This window comes from Hylobates moloch, unplaced genomic scaffold, assembly GCF_009828535.3.
Source record: "Hylobates moloch isolate HMO894 unplaced genomic scaffold, HMol_V3 SCAFFOLD_19, whole genome shotgun sequence".
In the NCBI taxonomy this organism is placed as follows: Eukaryota; Metazoa; Chordata; class Mammalia; order Primates; family Hylobatidae; genus Hylobates; species Hylobates moloch.
The window spans coordinates 71,873,741-71,895,194 of record NW_026652294.1 but is presented as its reverse complement, the minus strand read 5'-3'; the positions used below and the strand labels follow the sequence as shown (position 1 = coordinate 71,895,194).

Here is a 21,454-nt window from a genome sequence, read left to right as displayed (position 1 = left end):
AAAAAAAAAAAAAAAAAAAAAAAAAGGTCAGCCCCTCAAACCAGAATAGGTTCAGAGAGACTTCCGAGATTCTCTATTTGTCTGAAGTGTGAATGTTTTGAAGGTTTTCTCGGCTGACTCAATGTGATCAAGAATCTGTAATAGTTTGTGTCCCCCTGACACTGCTCACTCAGTCCCACTGTCAGCAAGTTCTCTTTCCCTGTCCTTCTGGTCAGCTAAGTCAGTGATGACACATCTGGCTACCACCAGCTTAAAGCTGTCTCCTCAACCGCTTTTACCAGGGAATGCTTCAAGATCACAGTGCTCTCCTGCCTTGGAAACACCTTCGCCTTCCTCTCCTTCTCTTTGGCTACCATGGTCACCCTCCACACTGCTTTCTTCAACTCTTGGGCAGGTGGTCCCATCGATACCTCCTCCTCCTCCAAGGTTACCTCCCAAGGTGCCATTCATCGCTGACAATCATGTTTGCACTACTAAAAGAATTGCCTTAATCTTTTTATCCATTTTTGGGTTTTGGGGGGTTTTCTGGAGATGGAATCTTGCTCTGTCTCCTAGGCTGAAGTGCAATGGCTCAATCTGGGCGCACTGCAACCTTTGCCTCCCAGGTTCAAGCAATTCTCCTCCCTCAGCCTCCTGAGTACCTGGGATTGCAGGCATACTCCACCACGCCTGGCTAATTTTGTATTTTTAGTAGAGACGGGATTTCGCCATGTTGGCCAGGCTGGTCTCAAACTCCTGACCTCATGTGGTCCTCCTGCCTCAACCTCCCAAAGTGCTGGGATTATAGGCATGAGCCACTGCACCTGGCCCGATTCTTTATATTTGTAAAAAGCATAATGTACTTCAATATATTCAAAGTTAGACTATTATTTAGAAGTATATCCATTTGCAGCCAGGGCAGTGGCTCACGCTTGTCCTTTACACATATAAGATGGTAGTACACGGCCGGGCACGGTGGCTCTTGCCTGTAATCCCAGAACTTTGGAAGGCTGAGGTGGGTGGATCACTTGATGTCAGAAGTTCGAGACCAGACTGGCCAACATGGACAAACCCCGTCTCTCTGTATTGTAAAAATACAAAAATTAGCCAGGTGTGGTGGTAGGCTCCTGTAATCCCAGCTACTTGGGAGGCTGAGGCAGGAGAATCGCTTTAACCTGGGAGGTAAAGGTTGCAGTGAGCCGAAATTGCACCATTGCACTCTAGCCTGGGCAACAAGAGTGAAACTTCGTATCATTAAATAAATAAATAAAAGGAAAGGCCGGGCGCAGTGGCTCATGCCTGTAATCCCAGCACTTTGGGAGGCCGAGGCAGGCAGATCACGAGGTCAGGAGATTGAGACCATCCTGGCTAACACGATGAAACCCTGTCTCTACTAAAACACACACAAAAAAATTAGATGGGTATGGTGGCAGGAGCCTGTAGTCCCAGCTACTCGGGAGGCTGAGGCAGGAGAATGGTGTGAACCTGGGAGACGGAGCTTGCGGTGAGCCAAGATAGCGCCACTGCACTGCAGCCTGGGTGAGAGCGAGACTCCGTCTCAAAAAAAAAAAAAAGAAAAATACAGAGGGATTTTTTTTTTAAGTAGCTTTGTGTTTTGTGGCTATTACATCTAGAAGTAAGATAAAAATTGATGTAAAGTGTTATACACTTGTAATTTTATGAATGCTATGGGAAACATCCCAATCAGGGACAGCTGCAAAGAAAAAGTGTTAGTGGGATACATAAATAATTGCTTCTTGCCATTGGTGGGTGGGTTCGTATTTAAATTCTTTGAGTATTAAAAACCAAGTATTCTTGGCCAGATGCGGTGGCTCACGCCTATAATCCCAGCACTTTGGGAGGCCAAGGCGGGCGGATCACGAGGTCAGGAGTTTGAGACCAGCCTGGTCAACATGGTGAAACTCTGTCTCTACTAAAAATACAAAAATTAGCTGGTCGTGGTGGAACGCGCCTGAAATCCCAACTACTCAGGAGGCTGAGGCAGGAGAATTGCTTAAACTCAGGAGGCGGAGGTCGCAGTGAGCTGAGATTGCACCACTGCACTCCAGCCTGGGCAAGCAAGACTCCGTCTCGGAAAAAAACAAAACAAACAAAAAAACGAAGTATTCTTGGCTGGGCTCAGTGGCTAACACTTGTAATACCAGCACTTTGGGAGGCCGAGGCGGGCGGATCACGAGGTCAGGAGTTCGAGACCAGCCTGACCAACATGGTGAAACCTCATCTCTACTAAAAAATACAAAAATTAGTCAGGGATGGTGGTGCATGCCTGTAATCCCAGCTACTCAGGAGGCTGAGGCAGGAGAATTGCCTGAACCCAGGAAGCAGAGATTGCAGTGAGCCAAGATTGTACCACCACACTCCAGCCTAGGTGACAGAGCGAGACTCCATCTCAAAAAACAAAACAAAACAAAACAAAAAAAAGTGTTCTCATTAATGTGTGGCCAGAAAAAAATTGTATGAAAAAAAGGAAGAAGGCTGGGTGCAGTGGTTCATGCCTGTAATCCCAGTACTTTGGGAGGCCGAGGTGGGTGGATCACGAGGTCAGGAGTTCAAGATCAGCCTGGCCAAGATGGTGAAACCCCACCTCTACTAAAAATACAAAAAGTTAGCTGGGCGAGGTGGTGGGTGCCTGTAATCCCAGCTACTCGGGAGGCTGAGGCAGAGAACTGCTTGAACCCAGGAAGCAGAGGTTGCAGTGAGCCGAGATCACGCCACTGCATTCCAGCCTGGGCAACAGAGCGAGACTCCGTCACAAAAAAAAAAAAAAAAGGAAGAAAAGAAAAAAGTGGAAGAAACAGGGCCAGACGTTGTGGCTTATGCCTGCAATCCCAGTACTTTGGGAGGCTGAGGCAGGTGGAATGCTTGAGTACAGGAGTTCAAGACCAGCCTGGGCAACATGGTGAAACCCTATCTCTACTAAAAATACAAAAAACTAGCCAGGTGTGTTGGCACGCTTCTGTTGTCCCAGTTGCTTGGGAGCCTTTGGTGGGAGGATTGCTTGAGCCCAGGGGAGTGGGGTGGAGGTTGCAGTGAGCTGAGATCACGCCACTGCACTCCAGCTTGCATGACAGAAACCCTGTCTCAAAACCAAAAAAAAAAAAAAACCCGTAACTGATTATTTTTGCTGTATGTCTTGCCTGTTGGAGCCTCTGGAAAAAAGGATATAACATTAAAAAGGAGGCACTCTCCACATAGAAATATACTTTTAGAGTTTTAAAAAACTGATTTGAGTTGCTAATGAGCTCTTGTAAAATCAGATGTCTGACCCTAAAAGCTAATGATTTCCAGCCAGACGTGCATATTTCTGAGTGGATCACTTTGGGCCTAAATAGTGACGAGATAAAAAAGGCTTAATAAAGCCTTCCTTAGGCCGGGCATGGTGGCTCATGCCTGTAATCCCAGCTCTTTGGGAGGGAGAGGCGGGCGGATTACCTGAGGTCAGGAGTTCAAGACCAGCCGGGCCAACATGGCGAAAATTCATCTCTACTAAAAATACAAAAATTAGCCGGATGCGGTGGCGCACGCCTGTAGTCCGAACTACTCTGCAGGCTGAGGCAGGATAATCGCTTGAACCCAGGAAATGGAGGCTGCCGTGGGCCGAGATTGCGCCTCTGCACTGCAGCCTGGGCAACAAAGCGAGACTCAGTCTTAAAAAAAAAAAAAGAAGGCTTGTCAATCGCACTTGGAATATGGCCATCAGGCCTTGCAGCATTTTGGCTTTGCTTCTGCGAAGAAAAAGCAACAGGGCTTTTTGGAATCCTGATCCTAATTTCCTGGACCTGATTCTAAGCTGAAACTTGATACTTTATATTATGGGCTTGTTATTAGAAAAATTTCAACTGAATTAAATTTAAAATAATTTAATTGAGCAGCCAGGCATGGTGGCTCACGCCTGTAATCCCAGCACTTTCGGAGGCCAAGGCGGGAGGGTCACAAGGTCAGGAGATTGACACCATCCTGGCTAACATGGTGAAACCCCATCTCTACTAAAAATACAAAAAATTAGCTGGGCATGGTGGCGGGCACCCCTAGTCCCAGCCACACGGGTGGCTGAGGCAAGAGAATGGCGTGAACCCGGGAGGCAGAGCTTGCAGTGAGCCGAGATGGTGCCACTGCACTCCAGCCTGGGTGACAGAGTGAGACTCTGTCTCAAAAAAAAAAAAAGTAATAAAATTTAATTGAGCAATGAATGACTCATGAATCAGGTAGCCCCCAGAATCACAGCAGATATTCAGAGAGACTCCAGGGATGCCTCAGGGTCAGAACAAATTTACAGACAAAAAAGAGATGTGACTATAGAAATCAGAGGTGAGGTCCTTAAGTGGATTCGTTACAGCTCCGCCTTTGGCTTTTTTGAACACAGTTTGAACACTCGGCAGTGTATGAGTGGTTGAAGTATGGCTGCTGGGATGGGCCAAGAGTCACCTCTTGTTACAGGCAAATACTCCTAATTTAGTTTTCAGTATTGTGTACCTATTTAGTTAGGTTGCAGTTTGACCAAAAAGACTCAAATACAGAGGTACAGAGTCCTTCTCAGGCCATCTTTAGTTCGCTTTAACAATTACCCCCTTTTGGTCATTTTCTCAATTTTTAGAGATTGACCAAAACTTCGGTCATTGATTTCACTATCACCATCATAAATGTACTTATTTGATATTGAAACTCACTGGGAAACAGAACACTGTGGGCTTTGCAAGGTGGAAACAAGGACCCAGTAGAGTGTAATTTCTTATGCTGGGAACGTCCTGTTTACAGGAGAAAAACAAAACCTGGTCTATTCTAGGATCTATGTGTTTCCTTAAAGTCTTAATTTATGTCACATTTAATACGAGCAACTCCTTTTTTTTTTTTTTTTTGGCTTTTTTTTTTTTTTTTTGAGACTGAGTTTCGCTCTTATTGCCCAGGCTGGAGTGCAATGGCGCGATCTTGGCTCACCGCACCCTCTGCCTCCCAGGTTCGAGCAATTCTCCTGCCCCAGCCACCCAAGTAGCTGGGATTCCAGGCATGCACCACCATGCCCATCTAATTTTTTTTTGTATTTTTAGTAGAGACGGGGTTTCTCCATGTTGAGGCTGGTCTCGAACTCCTGACCTCAGGTGATCCGCCCACCTCGGCCTCCCGAAGTGCTAGGATTACAGGCATGAGCCACCGCGCCCAGCCAAGCAACTCATTTTTGTTTGGTTTGGTCTGTTGGGGCCTAGCACATGAGCTCAGTCCAAAACAATGGCCTTCCATAATTTTGTTTAAAAAAATTACCCCTTTCTGTTCAGGTTCTCACTTAGCTGATAGTGTGACCAGAATTTAGGGCCGTAGCGCCATTTTCCGTTACCATCATTTTGGGTTTCTGGCCTCAGTGTGTCGTTTGTAGGTTACTGTGTCCTCGTGGTTGCACATTTCTTTCAGCTCTTGTCATTCCAGTTGAACAGAGACCATTTGACATTCTAGAGATGGCTGCATGTAAAGATTTAAAACCTTTGGGAGAATACAGTGCACCAGGGAGACTATTATTATTACTATCAGGAGGATAATACCAACAGTTTAGAATATGTTCCTTACACAGGGTCCCCATAAATCAAACCACCTAAAATCAAATAGATCAAAGAATGAGCCCGGGGCTGGGTGTGGTGGTTCACATCTGTAATCCCAGCACTTGGGAGGCCAAGGTGGGCGGATCACGAGGTTAGGAGATCGAGACCATCCTGGCTAACACAGTGAAACCCCATCTTTACTAAAAATACAAAAAATTAGACAGGCGTGGTGGCGGGTGCCTGTAGTCCCAGCTACTCGGGAGGTTGAGGCTGGAGAATCACTGGAACCCGGGAAGCGGAGGTTGCAGTGAGCTGAGATCATGCCACTGCACTCCAGCCTGGGCGACAGAGCACGACTCTGTTTCAAAAAAAAAAAAAAGAATGAGGTGGGAAGTTGTGGCTCACGCCTGTAATCCCAGCACTTTGTGAGGCCTAGGTGGGTGGATCACCTGAGGTCAGGAGTTGGAGACCAGCCTCCCAAAGCCCTGGGATTACAGGCGTGAGCCACCGCACCCAGCCAGAAAGGAAAATTTAAGAAGGTTAAGAAGGGAAGCCAGACCTTGTTCATGCAGGGGAAGAGAATCAACAAATGGTAAAAGTCACACAGGTATCAACCAGAAAGTACTCATTTCCTAAGCGAGGACTGAACCCGGCCTACTATTGTAAAATGGCAGAGACCAAAATAAAGTACCACCACGTGGTGGCTGGGCATGATGGCTCACGCCTGTAACTGCAGCACTTTGGGAGGCCGAGATGGGCAGATCATCTGAGGTCAGGAGTTCGAGACCAGCCTGGCCAACATGGCGAAACCCTGTCTCTACTAAAAATACAAAAATTAGCTGGACATGGTGGCACACGCCTGTAGTCCCAGCTACTGGGGAGGCTAAGGCAGGAGAATAGCTTGAAACCGGGAGGCGGAGGTTGTAGTAAGCCGAGATTGCGCCATTGCACTCCAGCCTGGGTGACAAAGCAAGACTCCATCTCAAAAAAAAAAAAAAAAAGAAAGTACCACCACGTGGTTACAAGGTCAAGCTCCCAAGGACATAAAAGAAGATAGAGACCTCATCCAGTTTTGTTTTGTTTTCAGGGAAAGTTTGTAACTGACAAGTTTTCTGGGCTGGCTTGCCTATTAGCTAGCTAAGACAAAGCAAATTTGACAAAGTCGCTCTGCTTAAAAAACAAAACTCAGGCTCTGATACAGTTGCAGATTTGACTCGAAAGGCAAAGCTGTGAAAACATCATGGATGCTGGCTGGACCAGCTGAGTCACAATTGCCTACAGAAAAGGACTGATCTCTGATGGGACCATCTGAAATTGATCTGCTCATTGGCTCTTTGTTTCTGTTACAGAGACTGTTTGCATTTCTAAGTAGTGATTCCTGCTAAAGCTGCACATTGTGGGAGGGCACATTTCAGCAAGTGTGACCCTTCCACCCAGTTCTGAGAGATCAGACTCTGGACCCTGTCTCAGGGCCATCTTACTGCTGCTAACTTCTTGCGTTTGGCTTTTGGTATTAGATGCAGTTTGCAACAGTGAACTGATACCTTGACTCTACTTCCTTTCTCCTGGTATACATGTTACAGGAAAGGGGTCCCAATCCAGACCCCAAGAGAGGGTTGCTGGATCTTGCGCAAGAAGGAATTCAGGGAGAGTCTGTAAAGAGAAAGCAAGTTTATTAAGAAAGTAAAGGAATAAAAGAATGGCTACTCTATAGACAGAGCAGCCCCAAGGGCTGCTGGTTGCCCATTTTTGTGGTTGTTTTTTGATGATATGCTAAACAAGGGGTGGATTATTTATGCTTCCCCTTTTTAGACCATATAGGGTAACTTCCTGATGTTGCCATGGCATTTGTAAACTGTCATGGTGCTGGTGAGAGTGTAGCAGTGAGGACGACCAGAGGTCACGCTCACATCTTGGTTTTGGTGGGTTTTAGCCAGCATCTTTACTGCAGCCTGTTTTATCAGCAACGTCTTTATGAGCTATATCTTGTGCTGACCTCCTATGTCATCCTGTGACTTAGAATGCGTTAACCATCTGAGAATGCAGACCAGTAGGTCTCAGCCTTATTTTACCAGTCCCTATTCAAGATGGAGTTGGTCTGGTTCAAATGCCTCTGACACACACAACTTAGCAAGGTACCTTAATTTAGTGATTAAATGCAGCTGTCCCCAGAAAGAGATTGATCTTTTCTAGGCTGCTACCTGGATAAGTGATCAGGATGAAAAAGGAGTGGAAAATTATGTAAACCCATTTTTTTTTTGAGATGGAGTTTCGCTCTTGTTGCCCAGGCTGGAGTGCAATGGTGCAATCTCGGCTCACCGCAACCTCCACCTCCCAGGTTCAAGCGATTCTCCTGCCTCAGCCTCCCTAGTAGCTGGGATTACAGGCATGTGCCACCATGCCCGGCTAATTTTGTATTTTTAGTAGAGACGGGGTTTCTCCATGTTGGCCAGGCTGGTCTCGAACTCCTGATCTCAGGTGATCCCCCTGCCTCGGCCTCCCAAGGTGCTGGGATTACAGGCGTGTGCCACCACGCCTGGCCTGCATTCCCCTGTTTCTTGCCCTTTGTTAGCATTTGGAGATAACATACTTGCCATCAGTCCTGCAAAGTAATTGCGGAGGCTGACTCCTTTCACAGTGATTATGGCTTCCTGAGTCAAAATAGGATTTTTTCTGTGTCCTGAGGATGTGACTTGTATATAAGCCTCTCACCTACTTAAAATATGTTTGTAAATGAAATGTTGGTAGATTCCTGTTCCATTGTTTTCTCTACAGGATCAAGTACCGAATGTTCTTTTTTTTTTTTTTTAGACAGAGTTTTGCTCTGTCACCCAGGCTGGAGTGCAGTGGAGCAATCTCGGCTCACTGCAAGCTCTGCCTCCCGGGTTCACGCCATTCTCCTGCCTCAGCCTCTCCGAGTAGCTGGGATTACAGGCGCCCGCCACCATGCCCAGCTAATTTTTTGTATTTTTAGTAGAGACGGGGTTTCATCGTGGTCTCGATCTCCTGACCTCGTTATCCGCCCGCCTTGGCCTCCCAAAGTGCTGGGATTACAAGCGTGAGCCACTGCGCCCAGCCTCGAACGTTCTTAACAAATGTTTTGTGTCTTGCACCAATAAGAGACTTCACAGTGGAAGGTAGTCGCCAGTCTGTGCTAAGTCTGTGACTGCAACTTTTCAGAGGGATCTATATGTCTGTCTAACACATCAACTCCAACCACACTCAAGTTCATAGGGTTTGGCTATTACTGCATTGCAGCTATTGTAAGAGTTTCTCGTGGGTGGTCAAAGAGATGCTCCAAAGTTCAAATCTTCACGGTTCCAGCAGCCTGTGCAATGACTGGGCAGTGCTAGGGGACAATTAGGCAAAGAGGCTACACCTGTCCCCACCCCACCCCCAGCATCCCATCAAACTGCTTAGTGTGAAATTGGCTCTGCAGAAACAGAGCTCCCATCACCCATGTTGCATTATCACCTGGCCTCTTTTGTTTTGGTGTTGTCTGGTGGGAAAATGGACACAGGGCGCTGGCATCTTTGCCAATCTTACTATTGCTGTCAGTATTAAACTGCCTGAATCTAAAAAGGGCTTGTTTCTTTACCAGTTAAATCTCTCAGCTTTGCTTGACAGCAGTGATATGCTTTGGCTGTGTCCCCACCCAAATCTCATCTTGAATTGTAACTCCCATAATTCCCACATATCATGGGAGGAACCTGGTGGGAGGTGATTGAATTATGGGTCAGGGCTTTCCTGCACTGTTCTCCTGATAGTGAATGAGTCTCATGAGGTCTGACGGTTTTAAAAACCAGAGTTTCCTTGCACAAGCCCTCTCTTTTTTGCATGCTGCCATCCACGTGAGACGTGACTTGCTCCTCCTTGCCTTCTGCCAAGACTGTGAGGCCTCCTCAGCCATGTGGAACTGTAAGTTCATTAAACTTCTTTTTCTTCCCAGTCTCAGGTATGTCTTTATCAGCAGCATGAAAATGGACTCATACATTAAATTGGTACTAGTAGAGCAGGGCACTGCTGTAGATACCCAAAAATGTGGAAGCTACTTTGGAACTGGGTAACAGGCAGAGACTGGAAGAGTTTGGAGGGCTCAGAAGAAGATAGGAAAATGTGGGAAAGTTTGGCGCTCCCTAGAGACTTGTTGAATGGCTTTGACCAAAATGCTGATAGTATTATGGACAATAAAGTCCAGGCTGAGGTGGTCTCAGATGGAAACGAGGAACTTGCTGGGAACTGAAGCAAAGGTGACTCTTGTTATGTTTTAGCCAAGAGACTGGCAGCATTTTACCCCTGCCCTAGAGATTTGTGGAACTTTGAATTTGACAGAGATGACTTAGGGTATCTGGTGGAAGAAATTTCCTAGCGTCAAAGCATTCAAGTGGTGACTTGGGTGCTGTTAAAGGCATTCAGGTTTATAAAGGAAGCAGAGCATAAAAGATTGGAAAATTGCAACCTGACAATGCAACAGAAAAGAAAATCTCATTTTCTGAGGAGAAAGGCAACCCGGATGCAGAAATTTGCATAAGTAGTGAGGAGCTGAATGTTAATCCCCAAGACAATGGGAAAAATGTCTTCAGGGAATGTCAGAGGTATTCATGGCAGCCCCTGCCATCAGAGGTCCAGAGGCCTAGGAGGAAAAAGTGGTTCTGTGGGCTGGGCCCAGAGATCCTGTGCTGTGTGCAGTCTAGGGACTTGTTGCCCTGTGTCCCAGACACTCCAGCCATGACTAAAAGGGGCCAAGGTACAGCTCAGACTGTTCCTTCAGAGGGTGGAAGCTCTAAGACTTGGCAGCGTCCATGTGGTGTTGAGCCTGTGGGTGCACAGAAGTCAAGAATTGAGGTTTGGGAACCTCAATTAGGAAGTCAGACTATCTCTGTTGTAGACGATGTGATTCTATACCTAAAAAACCCCAAAGGCTCTGTCCCAAAGCTCCTAGATCTGAAAAAGAACTTCAGCAAAGTTTCATGATACAAAATCAGTATACAAAAATCAGTATCCACCAGGAGCAGTGGCTCAAGCCTATAATCCCAGAACTTTCAGGGGCCTAGGCTGGGGGATCACTCGAGACCAGGAGTTCAAGACCTGCTGGGTCACCATGGCCAAACCCTGTCTCTACAGAAAATACAAAATTAGGCCTGGCGCAGTGGCTCGTGCCTGTAATCGCAGCACTTTGGGAGGCCGAGGTGGGTGGATCACGAGGTCAGGAGATCGAGACCATCCTGGCTAACGTGGTGAAACCCCATCTCTACTAAAAATATAAAAAATTAGCCGGGCGTCATGGCGGGCGCCTGTAGTCCCAGCTACTCGGGAGGTTGAGGCAGGAGAATGGCGTCAACCCGGAAGGCGGAGCTTGCAGTGAGCCAGGATCGCACCACTGCACTCCAGCCTGGGCGACAGAGCAAGACTCCGTCTCAAAAAAAAAAAAAAAAATTAGCCAGGCATGGGGGCACACACCTGTAGTCCCAGATACTTGGGAGGCTGAGGCACAAGTATCGCTTGAACCTGGGAGGCAGAGGTTGCAGTGAGCCAAGATCACACCACTATATTCCAGCCTGGGTGACAGGGCGAGATTCTGTCTCTGTCTCAAAAAAAAAAAAAAAAAAAGTGTTTCAGTCCCGCTGGACTAGCCTGGGCAGCATAGCGAGATCCTGTCTCTATTTTCAAAAAACAAATAAATACATATAATTAAATTAAAACAGAAAATTGACAAATGGGACCTAATTAAACTAAAGAGCTTCTGCACAGTAAAAGAAACTATCAACAGAATAAAAAGACAATCTACAGACTGGGAGAAAATATTTGCAAACTATGCATCCAACAAAAGTCTCATATCGAGAATCTATAAGGAAATTAAACAAATTAACAAGCGAAAAAACAAACAACACCATTAAAAAGTGAGCAAAGGACAGTCGGGTGCGGTGGCTCATGCCTGTAATCTCAGCACTTTGGCAGGCCGAGGCGGATGGATCACCTGAGGTCAGGAATTCAAGACCAGCCTGTCCAACCTGGTGAAACCCCGTCTCTACTAAAAAAAAAATACAAAAATTAGCTGGGGCATGGTGGCAGGCGCCTGTAATCCCAGTTACTCGGGGGGGTGAGGCAGGAGAATCGCTTGAACCCGAGAGGCAGAGGTCGCAGTGAGCCAAGATCACGCCATTGCACTCCAGCCTGGGGGACAAGAGTGAGACTTCATCTCAAAAAAAAAAAAAAAAAGTGAGCAAAGGACATGAACAGATAATTTTCAAAAGAAGACATACACTTGGCCAACAAGAAAAAATGTTCCACATCGCTAATCATTAAAGAAATGGAAACCACAATGAGATACGAACTCACACCAGTCAAGATGACTATTATTAAAAAGTCAAAAAATGACAGATGCTGGGCCGGGCAAGGTGGCTCATGCTTGTAATCCCAGCACTTTGGGAGGCCGAAGCAGGCGGATCACCTGGGTTCAGGAGTTTGGAGCCTGGCCAGTGTGGCAAAACCCCATTTCTACTAAAAATACCAACAATTTGCCGGGCGTGGTGGCAGGTGCTTGTAATTCTATCTACTCGGGAGGCTGAGGCATGAGAATCGCTTGAACCCGGGAGGCAGAGGTTGCAGTGAGGGGGATCACGCCATTGCACTCCAGCCTGGGCAACAAGACCAAAAATCCCTCTCAAAAACTAAACTAATCTAAACTAAACTAAAAACAGATGCTGGCTGGGCCCGGTGGCTCATGCCTGTAATCCCAGCACTTTGGGAGGCCGAGGCAGATGGATCAGCTGAGGTCGGGAGTTTGAGACTGGCCTGACCAACATGGAGAAACCCTGTCTCTACTAAAAATACAAAATTAGCTGGGCATGGTGGCACATGCTGTAATCCCAGCTATTCGGAAGGCTGAGGCAGGAGAATCGCTTGAATCTGGAAGGCGAAGTTTGCAGTTAGCAGAAACTGTGCCACTGTACTCCAGCCTGGGTGACAGGTCCTCACTCTGTTCCCCAAGCTGGAGGCAATGGCAAGATTACAGGTCACTGGAGCCTCGACCTCCCAAGGCTCAGGTGATCCCCCTGCCTCAGCACCCTGGAGTAGCTGGGACCACGGGTGAGCACCACCACGCCCAGCTAATTTATTTATTTACTTATTTTGACATGGAGTCTTGCTCTGTCACCCAGGCTGGGGTGCAGTGGCACAATCTTGGTTCAAGCAATTCTCCTGCCTCAGCCTCCTTGGTAGCTAGGATTACAGGTGCACGCCACCATGCCTGACTAATTTTTTTTCTTTCTTTTTTTTTTCTTTTGAGAGATGGGGTTTCGCCATGATGGCCAGGCTGGTCTTGAACTCCTGACCTCAGGTGATCCACCAAAGTGCTTGGATTACAGGCATGAGCTATCATGCCTGGCTGCCCAGCTAATTTCTATATTTTTTGTAGAGATGGGTTTTCCCCATGTTTCCCTGGCTGGTCTCGAAATCCTGGGCTCAATTTATTCTACCACCTCAGCCTCCCACCTCAGCCTCCCAAAGTGCTGGGATTACGGACATGAGCCTCCACACCCAGATTTTTTCCTTTGCAGATAGATACATAGATAGATAGATAGATAGATAGATAGATAGATAGATAGATAGATAGATGATAGATAGATAGATAGATATTCCTAATTATTATTATTTTGAGACAGAGTCTTACTCTGTCACCTAAATTGGAGTGCAGTGGTGAAATCTCTGCTCACTGCAACCTCTGCCTCCCGGGTTCAAGTGATTCTCGTGCCTCAGCCTCCCGAGTAGCTGGGATTACAGGCTCCCAAAACCATGGCCAGCTAATTTTTGTATTTTTAGTAGATACGGGGTTTCACCATGTTGGCCAGGCTGGTCTTGAGCTCCTATCCTCAGGTGATCTGCCCCCTGTACCTCCCAAAGTGCTGGGATCACAGGTGTGAGCCACCGTGCCTAGCCATTTTTTCCTAATTAATTTGTGACCCAGAAAATCCTGTTTAAAATCTGCCATCTAGTGTGGGATTTGTAAAATGACAAATCACTGGACACAATCATGTGTTTACACTAAGGCTTCCCTCCTGGACACCAGGTTTAAAACTTTTCAGCATCAAATAACATTATCCAGTAAAGTAGCGTTAAAGTTGGTTACCCATTTGGTTTCACTCACAGTTTTAGATAGATAGATAGATAGATAGATAGATAGATAGATAGATAGATAGATAGAGAGATATAAGTATATTGATATGCAAGGTAGATTTTTTTTTTTTTGCAAGTTAGAGCTTTTGATCAGCAGGATATGGTAGTATTGGAAACCTTTAAATAGCCCAGTAAGCTGGAAGGAATGTGGCTCACAACTGTAATCCCAGCACTTTGGGAGACCAAGGAGGAAGGATTGCTAGGAGTTCGAGACTGCCCTGGGCAACATAACATGACCCCCATCTCTAAAATAAATAAAAAGGAATAAATAGCAAAGTAAAAGCTATCTCATAATTAATTTTTATTTATTTATTTTATTTATTTATTTATTTTTTTTGAGACGGAGTCTTGTTCTGTCGCCTCGGCTGGAGTGCAGTGGTGCGATCTCGGCTCACTGCAAGCTCCGCCTCCCGGGTTCACGCCATTCTCCTGCCTCAGCCTCTCCGAGTAGCTGGGACTACAGGCGCCCGCCACCACGCCCGGCCAATTTTTTTTTGTATTTTTAGTAGAGACGGGGTTTCACCGTGGTCTCGATCTCCTGACCTCGTGATCCGCCCGCCTCGGCCTCCCAAAGTGCTGGGATTACAAGCGTGAGCCACCGCGCCTGGCCTATTTATTTAATTTTGAGACGGAGTCTCGCTCTGTCAACAGGCTGGAGTGCAGTAGTGTGATCTCGGCTCACTGAAACTTCTGCCTCCTGGGTTCAAGTGATTCTCCTGCCTCAGTCTCCCAAGTAGCTGGGACTACAGGCGGGCGCCACCACACCCAGCTAATTTTTGGTTTCGCCATGTTGGCCAGGATGGCCTCGATCTTTTGACCTCAGGTGATCTGCCTGCCTTGGCCTCCCAAAGTGCTGGGATTACAGGTGTGAGCCACCGCACCCAGCCTAATTTTTTTTGTTGTTGTTTTGTTTTGTTTTGTTTTTAAGACAGATTCTTGCTCTGTTGCCCAGGCTGGAGTGCAGTGATGCAATCTCGGCTCACTGCAAGCTCCGCCTCCTGGGTTCACGCCGTTCTCCTGCCTCAGCTTCCCCAGCAGCTGAGACTACAGGCGCCCGTCACCCCGCCCGGCTAATTTTTTGCATTTTTAGAAGAGATGGGGTTTCACCATGTTAGCCAGGATGGTCTCGATCTCCTGACCTTGTGATCTGCCCACCTCGGCGTCCCAAAGTGCTGGGATTACAGGTGTGAGCCCCTGCGCACGGCCTTGCACCCAGCCTAATTTTTATTTATTTATCTTTGAGATGGAGTCTTGCTCTGTTGCCCAGGCTCTAGTGCAGTGGCACGATCTTGGCTCACTGCAACCTCCATCTCCTGGGTTCAAGCGATTCTCCTGCCTCAGCCTCTGGAGTAGCTGGGATTACAGGCGCGCACCACCACGTCCAGCAAATTTTTGGATTTTTATTAGAGATGGGGATTCACTATGTTGGCCTGGCTGGTCTCAAACTCCTGACCCCAAGCGATTCGCCCACCTCAGCCTCCCAAAGTGCTGGGATTACAGGCATGAGCCACTGTATCCAGCCAGTAGTATAATTATTGTTTTCTTTTTTTTGAGATGGAGTCTCACTCTGTTGCCCAAGCTGGATTGTAGTGGGAGGATCTCGGCTCACCACAACCTCTGCCTCCCAGAGATCCTCCCAGGTTAAAGTGATTCTGCCTCAGCCTCTCGAGTAGCTGGGACTACAGATGCACGCCACCATGCCCGGCTAATTTTTGTATTTTTAGTAGAAACAGGGTTTCACTATGTTGGCCAGGCTGATCTCAAACTCCTGACCTCGTGATCCGGCTACCTTAATTTTTGTTTTCAACTATGAAATATATTTTTAAAAGCTCAGGCCAGGCACAGTGGCTCACATCCGTAATCCCAGCACTTTGGGAGGCGGAGGCGAGTAGATCACGAGGTCAGGAGATTGGGAGCATCCTGGCCAACATGGTGAAAACCCACCTCCACTAAAAATACAAAAATTAGCCAGGGTGGTGGTGCGTGCCTGTAGTCCCAGCTACTCAGGAGGCTGAGGCAGCAGAATCGCTTGAACCAGGGAGGCGGAGTTTGCAGTGAGCCGAGATTGCGACACTGCGCTCCAGCCTGGGCAACAGAGCGAGACTCTATCTCAAAAAACAAAAAACAAAAACAAAAACTCAAGAGGAAAAGAATATTCTATTTACCCGGGTACATGCTATTTACTCGGGTATTTAGCCTTTTTATTGTTCTTCATTCATTTCTTATGTTCCTAGCTTCCTTCTGATATAATTTCTCTTATATCTGAACTTATGGCAATTTATTCAGAGTTTTGTTTGCAACACATTCTCTTAGTTTCCTTGTATCTAAGCATGTCTTTATTTCATCTTTATTCCTGAAGAATATTTTCATGGAATTTTGAGGTGACACCTCTTTGTGTGTGTGTGTGTGTGTGTGTGTATGTGTGTGTTTTGGTGACACCTTTTTTTGTTCAGCACTTTTTAAAGGTTTTTTTTTTTTTTTTTTTTTTTTTACTTTTTAAAAATAATAGAGACAGGGTCTAACTATGTTTCAAAGGCTGATTTTGAACTCCTGGTCTTAAGGGGTTCACCTGCCTTGGTCTCCCAAAGTGCTGAGATTATCCATGTGAGCCACCATGCCCGGGCTGTTAAGCATTTTAAAATGTTGTAAAATGTTGTTACACACACACACACACACACACAAATACATTTTTTTCTTTTTTCTAATAATGGCTCAAAAACAATAATAAAATGTTTTTATTTATTTATTAATTTTTTTTTTGGAGATGGAGTCTTGCTCTGTCACCCAGGCTGAAGTGCAGTGGAATGATCTCGGCTCACTGCAACCTCCGCCTCCCGAGTTCAAGCAATTTTCCTGCCTCAGCCTCCCTAGTAGCTGGGACTAGAGGTGTGTGCCACCATGCCTGGCTAGTTTTTGTATTTTTAGTAGAGATGGGGTTTCACCATATTAGTCAGGCTGGTCTCGAACTCCTGACCTCGTCATCCGCCCGCCTCGGCCCCCCAGAGTGCTGGAATGCAGTGGGCAATACATTGTCTTTCCCTGGCTATTTTCAAGATTTTCTTTGTCTATATTTTCAAAGTTTGATTGTAATCTATCTCAATTTGGATTCATTTGGGTCTTTCCTTTTTATTCATTTATTTATTTTATTATCAAGCAGCCCCCTGAAACAGAGTTAGTTCAGAGAGACTCTCTGGGTTTTTTCTGTTTAGGTTCTGCTGGCCTTCGTGAATGTCAGTTACTGTCTTTTGCCAACATTTAGAAAAATTTTAGCTATTGTTTCTTCACCTATTTTTGTTTTGTACTGCACTTTTTCTTCTTTCCTTCTGTAACTCTGATGTCATGAATATCAGCCCTTTGGTATTGTTCACAGATTCCTGAGCCTCCTTTTATTTTGGTGGGGTGGGGAATTTTTTTTTTTTTTTTTTAGATGGAGTCTCGCTCAATTGAGTAGGCTGGAGGGCAGTGGGGGGATGTAAGGATCGCTTGAACCCAGGGGCCTTTGACTCTAAGGCCCTCCTTGAGGCTCCCTCTCCTTCCTTGGGGCGTTTGACCCAGAAATGGGGTCAAAAACTGCTGCTACAAACATCTCCAGTGCCAGTAGCCAAGGTCTGGGGAGACCCATGGGGTCTCACCGGGAGGCTGAGGCAGGAGAATCGCTTGAACCCGGGAGGTGGAGGTTGCAGGGAGCCGAGATTGTGCCATTGCACTCCAGCCTGGGTGACAGGGCGAGGCTCTGTTTAAAAAATAAAACAAAAAACCTAGGTCTAGGTCTAAAAAGGAAAAAATCAATCAGCAAACATAAATGTGGCTCTTAAGAGACATCCTTGTAGAAAAAAATGGTGCTGACAAAGGATTACTAATATGAAAATAATAAAGGATGAAACAGACTAAATAATACAGCTGCTAAGTAATCAATTAATCCTCTTGTCTTAAGGAGAGCTAATGAAATTAGGTCGACTGAAATGGTTTTGTCAGTGGTGGGCGCTTTACCCTTCAACGACATCACTGCGGCACTTTGTTCAAGCAAAATTACATCTACCTTGCACATAACTATAACCAGCACCCTCCACAATTCAGGGCACACGGGAGGTATAAGGCACATTTTCATTTATTGAGTTAATGAGCAACAAGGATTATCAAGAGTGTGCATCTTTAGTCTCACAGTTATCTTATGTTGTTGTTAACTGTTAAGTAAGGAGAAGCTAGAACAAAGAATAACAATATTTTCTGCTTCCTTTTTTTTTTTTTTTTTTTGAGAGGGAGTCTCACTCTGTCACCCAGGCTGGAGTGCAGTGGAGCGATCTTGGCTCGCTGCAACCTCTGCCTCCTGGATTCAAGCGATTCTTCTGCCTCAGCCTCCCTATTAGCTGGGATTATAGGTGTGTGCAACCAAGCCTGGCTATTTTTCTGTATTTTAGTAGAGACAGGGTTTCGTCATGTGGCTAGGCTGTTTTGGAACTCCTGATCTCAAGCGATCCACCTGCCTTGGCCTCCCAAAGTGCTGGGATAACAGGCGTGAGTCACCATGCCTGTCCCAGATTTTCTGCTTTCTATATGGAATCCGCAGCTAGTCAAATTCACTTGACTTGTTGGGGTCAGGGACAACTGACAGCTAAGTGACTCACTAATGTGAAATCCTCTCCAATTTTTTTGTTTTGAAGTAAGGTCTTGCTATGCTACCCAGGCTGGTCTCAAACTCCTGGGCTCAAACAATCCTCCCACTTTGGCCTCCCAAATTATTGGGATTACAGGTGTGAGACACCATATCTGGCCCCTCTCCAGTTCTATGTAAAAAATCAGCTTCATCCAGATAACAACACTTTGTTACCTCTAAGGGGTGGGGTGGGTGGGGAGGCAGATTGATTTCTGGAGCCTCAATAGCAACAGCGTTTGGAAAAAAATTATTTCCAAACATAGGAGAACTCAGGATCTAATTCACATGTGATCTCCTTGAAAAACTAGTAACAGCTGCCTGGCACAGTGGCTCACGCCTGTAATCCCAGCACTTTGGGAGGCCGAGAAGGGCAGATCACGAGGTTAAGAGATTGAGACTATCCTGGCTAACATGGTGAAACCCCATCTCTACTAAAAACTACAAAAATTAGCTGGGCATGGTGGCGTGTGCCTGTAATCCCAGCTACTCGAGAGGCTGAGGCAGGAGAATTGCTTGAACCTGGGAGGCGGAGGTTGCAGTGAGCTGAGATCGCACCACTGCCCTCTAGTGTGGCGACAAAGTGAGACTTCATCTCAAAAAAAAAAGAAAAGAAAAAACTAGTAACAGCTTAATTTTTAAAAATATTTATAATAGAGACAGGGTCTACTATGTTGGCCAGATTGGTCTTAAATTCCTGGCCTCAAGCAATCCTCCTGTCTTGGCCTCCCAATGTACTAGGATTACAGGCATGAGCTGCCACCCTCAGCCAACAGCTTAATTTCTGCCAGGTAAGGCTGTCTTTATTGTCCTTGATGGAGGTTTGGGCACACAGACTCCAGGAGTGGTGTGCTCCAGGGTTGTGGGGAAGCAGAAGAGTCCTTGGGATGCTGAGAGGGAGAGGGACTGCAGAAGGCACCAGGGCAAGGTTGGGGGTGGGGAGGGCAGGGGATACCTGGGGCACTGAGAGAGCTAGGTGGGGCTAATACCCTGCAGAAACATGCCTCCAGCAGATATATGCGATGGAGGTGCACGGCCAGCCCTCTTCCTCCTCCTATTCCCCCTCCTCCACCTCCTGGTCCCTCTCCTCCCCTGCCCTTTCACCTTTGACCCCATGGGTCTCCCCAGACCTTGGGTAGTGGCACTGGAGATGTTCGCGGCAGCAGTTTTTGACCCCATTTTATGGGTCAAACATCCCAAGGAAGGAGAGGGAGCCTCAAGGAGGGCCTTAGAGTCAAAGGAGCATCTCAGGATTGAGAGTCTGGGAAAATTTGATCTTTATTATGATAATGTTCCCTCCAATCTACAGTTCTCAAACTTTCTGGTCTCAAACCTTCTTAATGTTGAAAATTCTCTTCATGGGTATTTCCATCAGTATTTGTTATATTTTAAAACTGTGAAAAATTTAGGCCAGGGATGGTGGCTCACACCTATAATCCCAGCACTTTGGGAGGCCAAGGCAGGAAGATCACTTGAGCACAGCGATTCATGACCAGCCTGGGCAACATAGTGAGACCCTGTCTCTACAAAAAATAAAAAATTAGCCGGTGTGCTCTTGTGTGCCTGTAGTCCCAGCTACTTGGGAGGCTGAGGCTGGAGGATTGCTGTAGCTCAGGATCACAGAGGAGCTGTGATGGCAACTCTGCACAAGAGAGTGAGGCCCTGTCTCCAAAAAAAAAAAAAAAAAAATTGCCATACTATATTTATTGTATTATATTACATTATATTTTATTTTATTTTTCTGAGATGAGTCTCACTCTCTTGCCCCAGCTGGAGTGCAGTGGCGTGATCTTGGCTCACTGCAACCTTCGCCTCACGGGTTCCAGAGATTCTCCTGCCTCAGCCTCCCCAGTAGCTGGGACTAGAGGCACATGCCACCATGCCTGGCTCCTTTTTGTATTTTATTTTATTTTTTGAGGTGGAGTTTTGCTATTGTTGCCCAGGCTGGAGTGCAATGGTGTGATCTCAGCTCAGTGCAAAATCTGCCTCATGGGTTCAAGTGATTCTCCCGCCTCAGCCTCCTGAGTAGCTGGGATTACAGGCCTGTGTCACCATACCTGGCTAATGTTGGGTTTTTAGTACGGATGGGGTTTCACCATGTTGGTCAGGCTGGTCTTGAACTCCCAACCTCAGGTGATCTGCCCGCCTCACCCTCCCAAAGTGCTGGGATTACAGGCATGAGCCACCGCGCCCAGCATACTTTTTGTATTTTAGTGGAGACGGGGCTTTATTATGTTAACCAGGCTGGTCTCAAACCCCTGACCTCAAGTGATCTGCCCACCTCGGTCTCCCAGAGTGCTGGGATTATAGGTGTGAGCCACTGTGCCCAGCTAGCCACCATATATATATATATATATATACACACACATATATATATATATTTTTTTTTGAGATGGAGTCTTGCTCTGTTGCCCAGGCTGGAGTGCAGTGGCGTGATCTCGGCTCACTGCAAGCTCTGCCTCCCCGGTTCACGCCATTCTCCTGCCTCAGCCTCCCGAGTAGCTGGGACTACAGGCGCCCGCCACAACACCCAGCTAATTTTTGTATTTTTAGTAGGTACAGAGTTTCACCGTGTTAGCCAGGATGGTCTCGATCTCCTGACCTCAGGTGATCTGCCCGCCTTGGCCTCCCAAAGTGCTGGGATTACAGGCGTGAGCCACCGCGCCCGGCCCATTTTATATTTTAAAACAGAAAAGTTTAGGCCAAGTGTGGTGCTTCACGCCCGAAATCTCAGCACTTTGGGATGCCAAGGTGGGAGGATCGCTTGAGCCCGAGAGTTCCAGACTAGCCTGGGCAACATGGCAAAACCTCGTCTCTAAGAAAAAAATAGGCCAGGCGCGGTGGCTCACACTCGTAATCGCAGAGCTTTGGGAGGCGGAGGTGGGTGGATCACGAGGTCAGGAGATTGAGACCATCCTGGCTAACACAGTGAAACCCTGTCTCTACTAAAAATACAAAAAATTAGCCGGGCATGGTGGCGGGCGCCTGTAGTCCCAGCTACTTTGGAGGCTGAGGCAGGAGGCAGAGCTTGCACTCCAGCCTGGGGACAGAGTGAGACTCCATCTCAAAAAAAAAAAATTAGGTGTGGTGGTCACACTTC

The 21,454-nt window shown here is 46.7% G+C and overlaps 1 pseudogene; it reads right to left on the bottom strand.

Moving 5' to 3' along the window:
• Positions 1-7,105: 7,105 nt before the first annotated feature.
• Positions 7,106-19,533, bottom strand: LOC116458402 (PRELI domain containing protein 3B-like; annotated as a pseudogene).
• Positions 19,534-21,454: the final 1,921 nt, after the last annotated feature.